The sequence below is a fragment of the Equus przewalskii genome, chromosome 17 (assembly GCF_037783145.1).
Source record: "Equus przewalskii isolate Varuska chromosome 17, EquPr2, whole genome shotgun sequence".
NCBI classification, from domain to species: domain Eukaryota; kingdom Metazoa; phylum Chordata; class Mammalia; order Perissodactyla; family Equidae; genus Equus; species Equus przewalskii.
In genome coordinates this window covers 74,479,472-74,492,644 of record NC_091847.1, presented here as the reverse complement: position 1 = coordinate 74,492,644, position 13,173 = coordinate 74,479,472, and the positions used below count along the sequence as shown (strand labels likewise).

Genomic DNA, 13,173 nt, shown 5'->3' with positions numbered 1-13,173 from the left:
ACGAACCTCACAAATTTTGATACGTCGTGTTTTCATTTTCCTTCAGTTTAAAATACATTCTGATTTCCCGTTTGATTTCTTCTTTGAGCCATGAGGTTTTTTAAGAAGTGTGTTATTTGGTGTCCAACTATTTGGGGATTTTTCCAGAGTACTTTCTGTTATTGATTTAAAATTTATTTCCACTGTATACAAAATACTTTGTATGACTTAAATCCTTTTAAATCTACTGAGACTTATTTTACAGTTCAGAATGTCTATCTTAGCAAATGTTTCACGTACATTGGAAAAGCAGGTGTATTCAGCTGCTGCTGGTGGGGCGTTCTACAAATAATAATTAGATCAAGTTTGATGACAGTATTGTTCAAGTCTTCTATAGCCTTATTTATTTTCTATTTGTTCTATCAATTATTGATAAAGGAGTGTTGAAATCTCCCAGTGTAATTGTGACGTGTCCAGTTCTTTTTGCGATTATAACCGTTTTTGAAGTTGTCGTATATTTTGAAGCTCTCTTATTAGGTACATAAACATTCAGGATTAATGTATCTTCTTGATGAATTGACTCCTTCATCATTATGAAATGATCCTGTCTTTCCCTGGTAATATTTTTGCTCTGAAATCTATTTTATCTGTTATTAATAGAGCCACTCCAGCTGTCTTTTGATTATTGTTAGCATGAGATACTTTTTCCATATTTTTACTTTTGCTGTGTGTCTTTCTAAAAGCATGTTTCTTATTGGCAGCACATAGTTGACTCTTGCTTTTTTATCCAATTTGAATCTCTCTGCCTTTTAATTGGGGTGTATATTAGTTACCAATTGAAATGTAACAAATTACTCTTAAACTTAGCATGTTAAAACAGCAAATATTTACCATCTCACAGCTTCTGTGGGTCAGGAATGCAGGTGCAGTTTAGCTGGAGACCTCTGTCTCAGGGCTTCTAATGTGCAAAGAAATGTATAGTTCATATTTTCATAAAAACAATACTAATCAATCATTTTGCTTTATATTCTATATATTTCATACAGGTCTAGTTTGACTGTTCAATCAAGTTTTTTAGGTTGAAATTTCAGCATCAATTATATTGTCGTAATCTTTCTCATAATCCTCACTTTTGACCCATTTCTGACACCACCCAACTAATTTTACTGAAAACTGTAGACATGAGCTGCCCAGCAGCAGGATCTTCCACCACAATATGTGAAATTCTGCACCATGCACCTTCCCCTTCCACCAGAGCAGTTGAAATGGCAGATGCTCACTTTCCCTTTCCTCGACAGCTGGTGTGAACATGTGACCGCCACTCAGTCAGTTATAAGCACCCGCTGGATCTCTGACTCCGAATAGGGAAAAATCCCATTTAGGTTGAGGGAGCAGCACCATGTCCACTGTTCAGACACAGCAGTGGCCCTGATCTCAGTGGCAGCATCCAGAGCCCAGGGGCTGCGGTGGCACTCAGCACAGAGAGGCAGCAGCAGTGGTGTCCCTTCCCTGAACTGAGTCTGTGACATGATTTTGACCATGGTCCTAGCTGGCTAGCCTTCCATTGTTCCTCACTAATACACTGAACTATTGTCTCCTCTTCTGTTTGTTTTTTAAAATTTTTTTGAGGAAGACTAGCCCTGAGCTAACATCTGCCGCCAATCCTCCTCTTTTTCTTTTTTTGCTGAGGAAGACTGGCCCTGAGCTAACATCCATGCCCATCTTCCTCTACTTTGTATGTGGGACGCCTGCCACAGCATGGTGTGCCAAGCGGTGCCATGTCCACACCCAGGATCTGAACCGGTGAACCCCGGGCCGCTGAAGCAGAATGTGCTCACTTAACTTCTGCGCCACTGGGCTGGCCCCTGTTTTTGCTTTTTTAAAATCTTCCTTACCTTTATCCTCAACATCACATCTGGTTGTAAATTCTTTCGTAATAAGGATTCTTTGGTTCCAAGCACGAGTAATCTATTAAGCAGAAAAAACAAATTATCAGAAAGGTACTAGTGGCTCACAGAACTGAAGGGAATGCTGAAAACCCAGCCTGGGAAGGGAACAATCAAGGAGGTTGTGGAGGACAAAGCAGCAGGAACTAATCTACAGCCCCTAATTAGAGCTTAACTCATCAGGGTCCCAGCCCAGGAACGGGACAGTGCCAACTATTTTATTTTCCCATCAGTTAACTTGAAATTGATCTAACCTAGCTCCCGGGCCTGTCCTTTGGCAAGGGGAGGGCAGCATGCCTGGATTGATGGTCCTACCAGGGCCCCACAGAGGGAGGAAGGGTACTTCACCAAAAGGATGTCAGGATGCTGTTCTCAAAAAGAGGAGAAATGGATTCTAGCTAGCCAAAAATATAAATAAAAAGATAACATGCAATAAATGACTAAATGTACAGATGCAATGCCTTAAAAATATTATATACATCCTGGGTGTCTATTCTTTTTGTTTCCAATGATGAAACTCTCAGAAAAAAAAAGTTGATTTTCATTCTAGTTAAGAAAAAACATTGTTGAATGAATGAGCTTACAAAGGGTGAACCATGACTCTCTACCTACGAGCCGAGAGGGACAAAAGTCCATGTCACAGATGCCTGGAGTCACTGCAAGACTCTGGGCATCCCTGAGTGTTTTGCAAGAGTGTGGCTCACTCTGAAGTGCGGGTCAGAGAGAAAAACAGCCATGCAGCACGCAGGTCAGTACCATGCTTTATTTTGCTGTTTGCAATCTCAGGTAGTTTAGCTGAAATTAAATTTTGCAATAACTTACCTGAGGCTAGAAAGGCATCATTAGTTTTTCAAGGATTCGGTAAATTTTCTTAAAGCACTTTGGTTCCATTCGGAAGGAAAAAAACAGCATGAGAATGTTTTGATCACAGTCCTGGAGCAGGAAACCTGATTTAATACCCAAAGGTCACTGCCCTGTTTTATTGTAGGGAACACATCACATTAAGAAGAAGTCACAGGGTAGAGCGGAGGGCAGTCGTGGCTGCTCTGTACCGTTGTGGGCGGCAGTGAAGGCTGTCTGTCCGCCATTATACTGTTTGTACTGTACTAAAGAGTTCTGGGATGAAACCGCATGGCAGCTGTTTCCCCGGAGACTTCTCGGGAAATAAGATACACATCTCATGTGGCTCTCCCAGAAAAAAGCATTTAAAATAAATAAATATTCCATCTGTTGCTGTCCATCCAAAATTTCTAGCCTCTCCTGCTTATTCTGTGTTCGTCTCACTGTGTGCCTGCGTGTCGGCGGTGGAAGGTGTGTCCCCGGGGCCCTGGCAGATCTTCTCTGATGCGGTAGCCTCTCCAAATCTCTTTTGTTAGATGTTACGGCAACGCATCTCTTTTGTGTGCTGCTTTGAGCAAAGTTGTTGTGAAAGCTGTGGCTTAAGGGGAGTTACCAGTCCAGGATTTGGAGAGAAAGCTTCCGGGAGGAAGTGACATTTAAATGGAATAAGGGACAAGTGGGGTTTGCTGGGAAAAGGGAGGGCAGTGGGGATGGAAAAGGGAGAAACCTGCGAAAGGGGTCTTCAGCTTGTGCTCACAACTGAGGTGAGAGGGAGCAAGGCCTCCTCAGCAATCTGCAAAGGCTCAGTGTGTGTGTGAATGCGCGTGTCAGCGTGTCTGTGCATGTGTATGAATGTGTGTGTGTACATGAGTGTGTGCATATGCGCATGTGTGAGTATATATTTGGAGGTGTGCTAGGGGCCTGGAGGCTGGCAAAAGGTGAGGCTGGAGAACCTTACCTGGTTCCTACATGTTGATGTCTGTGGTTTCAGCTCTCTGTCCACAGATCAGTAACCTTCCCGCCCAACACTGCCGCTACCCAGTGGACAAAAGAAGCATTAGGACCTGCTCCAAACAGCCAAAGCCTTTTCAGCGTTACTTTCAGGCCTCTCTTGCCAGCCCTTGTTTTAAAATCAGACCGCCCACCCACTCATTTTGAATCCAAGGTCTGGAGCCTCCTAGCTGCTCAGAGCAGTCGTGTGTGTCCCTCATCTCTTGGCCAGTGCGCTCCAGCCCCCTGTAGGTCTCTTCCTCCCGAATTCTGCCCTCGTTTAACTGACTATCTTTGAAACTGGAATAGGTTGATTCCTACGTGTGCTAATTTATTAAATATTTTTATATGAGAGGTGCCTCTTCTTAATTTAAAAAAGAAATGTATAGAACAATTGTTCTATCACTCTTCAAAATAATTCTAATAAATAAGTTGTCTTTGACTTATACAAAGTGCTTGATTAAATTTTTGGTGGGTCAGTGGTCCTCAGAAGCAAGAAGACTCTCCACACTTGGGATAGACGCTAGTCCCGGTTGCCTTGCCTACAGGGAGCCTTATTGACGTTCCCCTGCATGCTCTCATCCGGTGTAGACCATGTACAACATTTTCCGGAAGCAGGAGGGCAAGACATCCAGGGCCGCCTGCACGTGGAGCTGCCGCCTGGCTCCATCTTCTGTCCCTCTCTTTGTTTTCCCCTTTTGTTCTTCACACAGTTCTAATTTATGCTCTCTTGCTATTTTTTATGTATCCTTGTAAAGCCCCTTAAATCCATTCTGAGACAAGGTAGAGTATAAATTTTCAAAAATAAGTAGTACGAAAAAACATAAAATAAATCACGTGCTATATATTTAAGAACAACACACTGTTTTTTCAGCGCTGTGACGGATTTCAGCTCATTTTATAGTTAAGGGGCTCGAGGCTGAGAAAGGAGGCACACTGTCAGGTCTCACAAATATCACTCCTGTATTTCTTTCACTACATCACAAATTCTAAAAGACGATTTTCTTTTAGAATTTGGAAAAATATCTACAAACATCTGAACCAGATATCGCAGAAAGAAAAAGGTTCTCTGCCCTCCAGTCTAATTCCTCAGGGACCCATCAGTGCTTCAGTCAACTTCAACCCCAGACAGGAAAGGGGACGACACGACGCCAGGGGCCTCCAAGGACAGCGAGGTCCCAGACCACCGCCGCAGTGGGCAGTCCCCAGGCGGCCGACCCTCCAGCCCCTCCTTGTGAGGCAGGTTGAGAGGCGGAGAGAGACAGACACAGCTGGGCTCCAAGTCTGGGAGATGAAGCCGCGGGTGGCCGGAGAAGCAGCCGAGAGCGGATGGATGTCCATCTGATGGTGGGCTGGGGCAGCGCTTAGAAGCTGACGCTGCAACGGGTAAAAATAATGCTATTGTGAGATAGGCAAGTTTGAAAGCTTCCGAGACGAGTTACGGAGAGGGCTCTCCTCCTTCTTATGGGTTTACACCAGTGTTCCTAACCTTCTCCGTCTTCGTTTTTAAAGGGGAAAAATGTTTTCACGAGCTCTTGAGAACAAGTTCATAAATGACAGTTTGAAAAACATTGATTTAGCTTGTGCTTTCTCTGAGAATCGATGTTTGTCCTGGGAGAAGGGTGTGCATGTGTGTGTGTGTGAGTGTGTGCGTCCCCACAATGGATTCCCTAGTGCACAGGAACCGCCTCAGGACCGGGCAGGGCAGGGGCTCGTGGCGCGCGCACCCTCCGCGGGGGCTGTGACAGGGGACACCGCGCGGGGACCCCTGCCCGGAGCGAGGCCAGGCCGGCGCTGGAGGAACACGCCGGCGGGAGTGATGAGAAGCCGATGACTCCACAGCAGAGAGCAACCGAGGCTTGTCTCTTCCCCAGATGTCCTAGAAAGAACAGCCCTCAAAGGAGAGCAGAGAACCACCTCTGAGCTCACGAACACATCTCTTTTTAGGGGACAAAGGAAGAGAGGTAAAGAGAGGGTGACCGGGCACTTGTGGGGACAGGTCTGTACCTTGGTCAACAGACGGACTGAGACGCCTGCCCCTCCATTCTGCTGACGCCGTGAGGCTGAGGATGCGAACTGAGGGGCTCGCCCTCGCTCTTTCTGCGGCGCTTCTGTGACGCCTCCTTCACAAACGTACCTATGGCGGGCAAGAGAAATGAACATTTTTAAAATCTAATTTTTATGGGAGATGTAAAATAAAATTAGACGTATCACCATAGCATTCAGTACTATAACCTGAAGACAAAGACCTGTTGAAAGGATTTGTTCCCAAGCGAGATTTAGAGCCGCGTGCATCAGTGTCCGTGGGAAACGCCCGGGGGTCTCGCTGGACTGCGGGTCCTGATGGGGTCGGTCTGGCCTGGGGCCTGGCGTCTGTATTTCTAACGCGCTCCCAGGGAGGCTGCTGTTGCTGGTCCACGGACCACACACTTTGAATAGCAAAGTGTCAGTGTATTTTCCAGTCTCCGTTTGAAAAAAAAGAACCTGTACCTTTCTAATAGCTTATCTAGCAGATTTGGAATACTCACTTTCTTCAGAAAGCTTTATTTTTCTCTGTTGGTAGACAATGTTGTTTGTGTTGTATTTGCAATTATTAATAACAATGTAATATCCAACAGCTCCTGCCAGGGACTATTCTAAGTACTTTATTTGAATTAACTCATTTACTACTCACCGCTACCCTCCTGTAGCTCCTATTACTATCCCCATTCTACAGAGAAGGAAACTGAGGGGAACTGAGAAGGACAGTATCTTCCTGTCAGTTGTTTTGATCTTCACTAAGGGAGCTTTATTTTAATCCGCATGCACAATTTAAACATGATAGATAAGTCTATTGATAATCATTTTGAAAATAAAATCCAAGACTTTTGTCCTTCTGAAGCAGTCCCCAAAGCTATAATTATCTTCATTTTGGAGGTCAAGTACCAACGACTTTGCCTGATTCATCCAGATAATTGAGGGAGATTATCCAGCCTGCTCGCAGCCCACACATGTACTGAGTCAGCCATGTAGCTTCCAAGTGATCATCTGTTATCACTCTTTCCTGCTAGGGAAAAAAAAGTACCGAATCAAGAGTATTTGCCTGCCTGAAGCTCCTGTATCTAGTGTCTTACATGTCGTGTGAAACCAGCCCCGCCATTCTGGCAACAACGATACAACCACAGATTGGTGCCTGGGCTCTACCTGGAGAGGACAGAGGCCCCCACAACAGCTTGACCTGAAAGTTTGCCCCAAAGGCTGTTCCACATGGGACAGAGGTAAAGCATCTGTTCCTTGGGGGGATGTAGATGCTAATTACAAGGTAGGTCACATAGCTAGGGGGCCTTCCAGATGAAGCCAAGGTTCCCCTTGTGTCTGGTGTCTTCTTGCATTTGGAAAGTCTGGAACAGGGAGTATCTGGCTGACTAAACAGATAGTCATTTCCTTATATTCTTATCATGAATCCTCATTACTGAGAGTATTTGGTGCTTGTCTCTTAAAGAGCCCAAACTAAGAATTTGTTGGGTTATATCCAGTGCCTTGCCTACCGCTATCCTTTGGATTTAACAAAACTAATACAGCATGTCTATTCAATTAATATAGTTCTGTTTGGAATTACTTCATGCACTTAATTTCCCCCCGCATTTGTGCAAGACAGGTAAGAATTAATCGCCTATAAATTGCTAAATTTGGTGGAAAATGTAAGGCATTTTATGAGGTCACTTAGCCTCTCAGTGATGTGGGCAGTGTGGGGGACAGGAATTGGCAACCCCAAGATATGTCTCTTTGGCATGAGGACTATTTTGGGCTGGGTACTTAAAAAAACTGCAGACAGGAAAGCAACTCTGAAAAGTAGAATTTACTTACCCTTTGTTAAGAAACATTTACATTGTAAAGGAAATCTCCATCTGTAAATGTGTCTCCCTCTCTGTACCAGGAAGGGGCAGATGCCCTTATCTCTAGAAACTCTTATCAATGTGGAAGGCAAGGATTAAAGTCTGAATAATAATCTTACTCTTGTTTACAATGCTTGTGTGGTAATTGCCCATGACTGACTCCCCCCACCCCCAACATCCTCCTTTGTCTTTAGCTGAGGAGGATATTTAAGGTGGTGGCTTCGGCCATTTTGGCAAGTTGCTCAAGTTGCCTGAGTCTCTCCCATGTGTACATGTTATGAAGCTTTGTTTAATTTTCTCCTGTTATTCTGTCTCATATGAATTTGATTTGTTCTCCGGCCAGAAGAGCCCAGAGTGGGTAGAGGAAATGTTTTCCTCCCCTACAGCAGCAATATGCGAAAGACATAAAGGAACATTCGACTCATATTTAAAATACATTGTTGGCATCTAAAAGTTTATTGTAAGTATATTTTATACATAAATTAACACTTTTAATTGCTCAGAAATACTTTCTAGCCCTATAACTGAATTCAGAAAAATCTTCCAATGGTCATAAAACTGTAGCAAACATTGCAATACATCAGCTTAATAAAGAAAATACAAAGAAAAGACAATTCATAATTCTCAAGCCTTTACCAATTCAGCATCTGTAAGCTTCTAGAAGTTTCTGATAGAGTCTCCACAGGACAAGTTATTAGTGTATTTTTGTTTGTTTGTTCTTGATTCCCCGAGGGAAAATGCCATCATCCCTTTGTTACTATCAAAGATGTAAGATCACTAGGTAGCATTAAATTTGCAATGAAAAGAGTTAATTATGCTAAATAATTTCAATACAGTCATATAAATCTGTTTCATATTCGTTAACTACTCAGTCATGACCAGGTTGTTTTGTAAGCCATGATCTCCTTTTCTTTTTGTTTATTCTGTGTGGGGTAAAGGTAAATCCAGCATGAAATAATCTGTCATTGCCTGGGGAGTCAGCTAGGTCCCCTAGACTCAGGTTTCATAAGTTCCCTAAAAGACCAGCTTTCAAGTCTCCTTACTTTGGATAGAATATCGACATCGACGTTGACTAGGTCATGCCTATCACAAGCTCTGATAGGCGGTTATGTATCTTTGATGAATTTTTAAAGGAGCAGGAGGAAGGAATGAATGTTCATTTATGTGAAACTTAGTAGACAAAAAAGTCTTTAAACTGGGGGTGGAGGACAATACTTCAAGCTAATAGCAAGGAAAAAAAGGCAGGTGTTGCAATTCTCATATTAGACCAAGTGGATTTCAAAATAAGACAGGTAAAGAGAGACACAGAGGGGCAATATATAATGATCAAAGGGACACTTCATCAAGAAGAAATAACGCTTATAAATATCTATGCACCCAACACAGGAGCACCAAGATTCATAAAGCAACTATTAACAGACCTAAAGGAAAATGTTAAAAACAACACAATAATAGTAGGGGACCTCAACACCCCACTCACATCAATGGACAGATCATCCAGACAGAAAATCAACAAGGAAATAGTGGAGCTAAATGAAAAACTAAAACAATTGGACTTAATAGACATATATAGATCACTTCACCCTGAAAGAGCTGAATACACATTCTTCTCAAGTGCACATGGAACATTCTCTAGGATAGACCATATGTTGGGAAACAAGGCAAGCCTCTACAAATTTAAAAAAATTGAAATAATAACAAGCATCTTCTCCGATCATAGTGCTATAAGGCTAGAAATTAATTACAAGAAAAAAGCTGAGAAAGGTGCAAAGATGTGGAGACTAAACAACACACTACTGAACAAGCAATGGATCATTGAAGAAATTAAAGAAGAAATAAAAAAATACCTAGAAACAAATGAAGATGATAGCATGCCATACCAACTCATATGGGATACAGCAAAAGCTGTATTAAGAGGAAAATTCATCGCAATACAGTCACATCTTAACAAACAAGAAAAATCCCAAATAAGCAACCTTAAAGCACACCTAACTGAACTTGAGAAAAAAGGACAAATGAAGCCCAAAGTCAGCAGAAGGAGAGAAATAATAAAAATCAGAGCAGAAATAAATACTATTGAAACAAAAAAGGCAATAGAAAGGATCAATGAGACAAAGAGCTGGTTTTTTGAGAAGATAAATAAAATTGACAAACCACTAGCCAGACTTACAAAGAAAAAAAGGGAGAAAGCTCAAATAAACAAAATCAGAAGTGAAAGAGGAGAAATAACAACAGACTCTGCAGAAATACAACAGATTATAAGAGAATACTACAAAAAACTATATGCCAACAGAATGGATAACCTAGAGGAAATGGATAAATTCTTGGACTCCTACAATCTCCCAAAGTTCACTCAAGAAGAGGCAGACAATTTGAACAGACCAATCACAAGGAAAGAGATTGAAACAGCAATCAAAAACATCCCAAAGAATAAAACCCCAGGACCAGATGGCTTTCCCGGGGAATTCTACCAAACTTTCAGAGAGGATTTAATACCTATCCTTTTCAAGCTATTCCAAAAAATTAGGGAAGATGGAACACTTCCTAACACATTCTATGAGGCCAACATCACGCTGATCCCAAAACCTGACAAGGACACACAAATAAAGAGAACTACAGGCCAATATCACTGATGGACATAGATGCAAAAATTCTAAACAAAATTTTGGCAACTAGAATTCAGCAATTCATCAAAAGAATCATACATCAGGATCAGGTGGGATTCATACCAGGGACACAGGGATGGTTCAACATCCGCAAATCAATCAACGTGATACACCACATCAACAAACTGAGGAATAAAAACCACGTGATCATCTCAATAGATGCAGAGAAGGCATTTGACAAGATCTAACAGGCATTTATGATAAAAACTCTGAACAAAATGGGCATAGAGGGAAACTACCTCAACATAATAAAGGCCATATACGACAAACCCATAGCCAACATCATACTCAATGGGCAAAAACTGAACCCCATCCCCCTGAAAACAGGAACGAGACAAGGATGCCCTCTATCACCACTCTTATTTAACATAGTACTGGAGGTCCTGGCCAGAGCACTCAGGCAAGAAAAAGGAATAAAAGGAATCCAAATAGGGAGGGAAGAAGTGAAACTCTCGCTGTTTGCAGACGACATGATCTTATATATAGAAAACCCCAAAGAATCCATTGGAAAACTTTTAGAAGTAATCAACAACTACAGCAAAGTTGCAGGGTATAAAATCAATTTGCATAAATCGGTAGCATTTCTATACTCCAGTAATGAACCAACAGAAAAAGAACTCAAGAATACAATACCATTCACAATTGCAACAAAAAGAATAAAATACCTTGGGGTAAATTTAACTAAGGAAGTGAAGGACCTATATAATGAAAATTACAAGGCCTTTCTGAGAGAATTGGATGATGACATAAGGAGATGGAAAGACATTCCATGTACATGGATTGGAAGAATAAACATAGTTAAAATGTCCATTCTACCTAAAGCAATCTACAGATTCAACGCCATCCCAATCAGAATCCCAATGACATTCTTTGCAGAATTAGAACAAAGAATCCTAAAATTCATATGGGGCAACAAAAGACCCCGAATCTCTAAAGCAATCCTGAGAAAAAAGAACAAAACAGGAGGCATCACAATCCCTGACTTCAAAACATATTACAAAGCTACAGTAATCAAAACAGCATGGTACTGGTACAAAAACAGGTGCACAGATCAATGGAACAGAATTGAAAGCCCAGAAATAAAACCACACATCTATGGACAGCTTATCTTTGACAAAGGAGCTGAGGGCATACAATGGAGAAAAGAAAGTCTTTACAACAAATGGTGCTGGGAAAACTGGAAAGCCACATGTAAAAGAATGAAAATTGACCATTCTTTTTCACCATTCACGAAAATAAACTCAAAATGGATCAGAGACCTAAAGGTGAGACCTGAAACCATAAGGCTTCTGGAAGAAAACGTAGGCAGTACACTCTTTGACATCAGTATTAAAAGGATCTTTTTGGACACCATGCCTTCTCAGAGAAGGGAAACAATAGAAAGAATAAACAAATGGGACTTCATCAGATTAAAGAGCTTCTTCAAGGCAAATGAAAACAGGGTTGAAACAAAAAAACAACCCACTAACTGGGAAAAAATATTTGCAAGTCATATATCTGACAAAGGCTTAATATCCATAATATATAAAGAACTCTTGCACCTCAACAACAAAACATCAAACAACCTAATCAAAAAATGGGCTGGAGACATGAACAGACATTTCCCCAAAGAAGATATACTGATGGCCAATAGACACATGAAAAGATGCTCATCATCGCTGATCATCAGGGAAATGCAAATCAAAACTACACTAAGATATCACCTTACACCCATTAGAATGACAAAAATATGTAAAACTAATAGTAACAAATGTTGGAGAGGTTGTGGAGAAAAAGGAACCCTCATACACTACTGGTGGGAATGCAAACTGGTGCAGCCACTATGGAAAACAGTATGGAGATTCCTCAAAAAATTAAAAATAGAACTACCATACGATCCAGCCATCCCACTACTGGGTATTTATCCAAAGAACTTGAAGTCAGCAATCCCAAAAGTCCTGTGCCCCCCAATGTTTATTGCAGCATTATTTACAATAGCCAAGACGTGGAAGCAACCTAAGTGCCCAGCAACAGACGAATGGATAAAGAAGATGTGGTACATATATACAATGGAATACTACTCAGCTGCAAAACAGAACAAAATCATTCCATTTGCAATAACATGGATGGACCTTGAGGGAATTATGTTAAGTGAAATAAGCCAGCGAGAGAAGGATAATCTGTGTATGGCTCCACTCATATGAGGAATTTAAGATTATGGACTAAAAACAGTTTAGTGGATACCAGGGGAAAGGTGGGGTGGGGGGTGGGCACAAAGGGTGAAGTGGTGCACCTACAACACAAATGACAAACATTAATGTACAACTGAAATTTCACAAGATTGTAACCTATCATTAACTCAATAAAAAACAAACAAAAAAGTCTTTAAACTGGTATTCAGGAAGGGTAGTAATTTTTTAAGGTGTTTGAAGGTAGAAAAAAAGAAACGCCACTGGTTGAAGAGCTACTCAGAGCTAATGAAGTTTTTTTTTTAATTATATTTTTCAAAAAGAAGAAAGAGGGGCCGGCCCTGTTGCTCAGTGGTTAGGTTCGCGTGCTCAGCTTCAGTGGCCCAGGGTTTTGCCAGTTCGAATCCTGGGCACTGACATGGCACCACTCATCAAGCCATGCTGAGGCGGCGTCCCACACGCTTCAACTAGAAGGACCCACAACTAAAAATACGCAACTATGTACCAGGGGGCTTTGGGAGAAAAAGGAAAAATCTTTAAAAAAATAAAAATAAAAATAAAAAAAGAAGAAAGAGAGGGCTGGCCTGGTGGCATAGTGGTTAAATTCACCCACGCTACTTCAACAGCCCAGGGTTTGTAGGTTCAGATCCCAGGTGCAGACCTACAACTACTCATCAAGCCACACTGTGGTGGCATCCCAACTAAGAAA

General features: G+C 41.7%; 1 long non-coding RNA gene across 1 annotated transcript; it reads right to left on the bottom strand.

Annotated features, from left to right (window-relative positions):
• Positions 1-817: 817 nt before the first annotated feature.
• On the bottom strand, positions 818-5,765 carry LOC139076716 (uncharacterized). The gene is made up of 3 exons (XR_011528605.1): positions 2,748-5,765; positions 1,875-1,947; positions 818-937 (listed from the first exon to the last, which is right to left on the bottom strand). It is a non-coding gene; the product is annotated as an uncharacterized lncRNA (long non-coding RNA).
• Between the last annotated feature and the right edge of the window lie 7,408 nt (positions 5,766-13,173).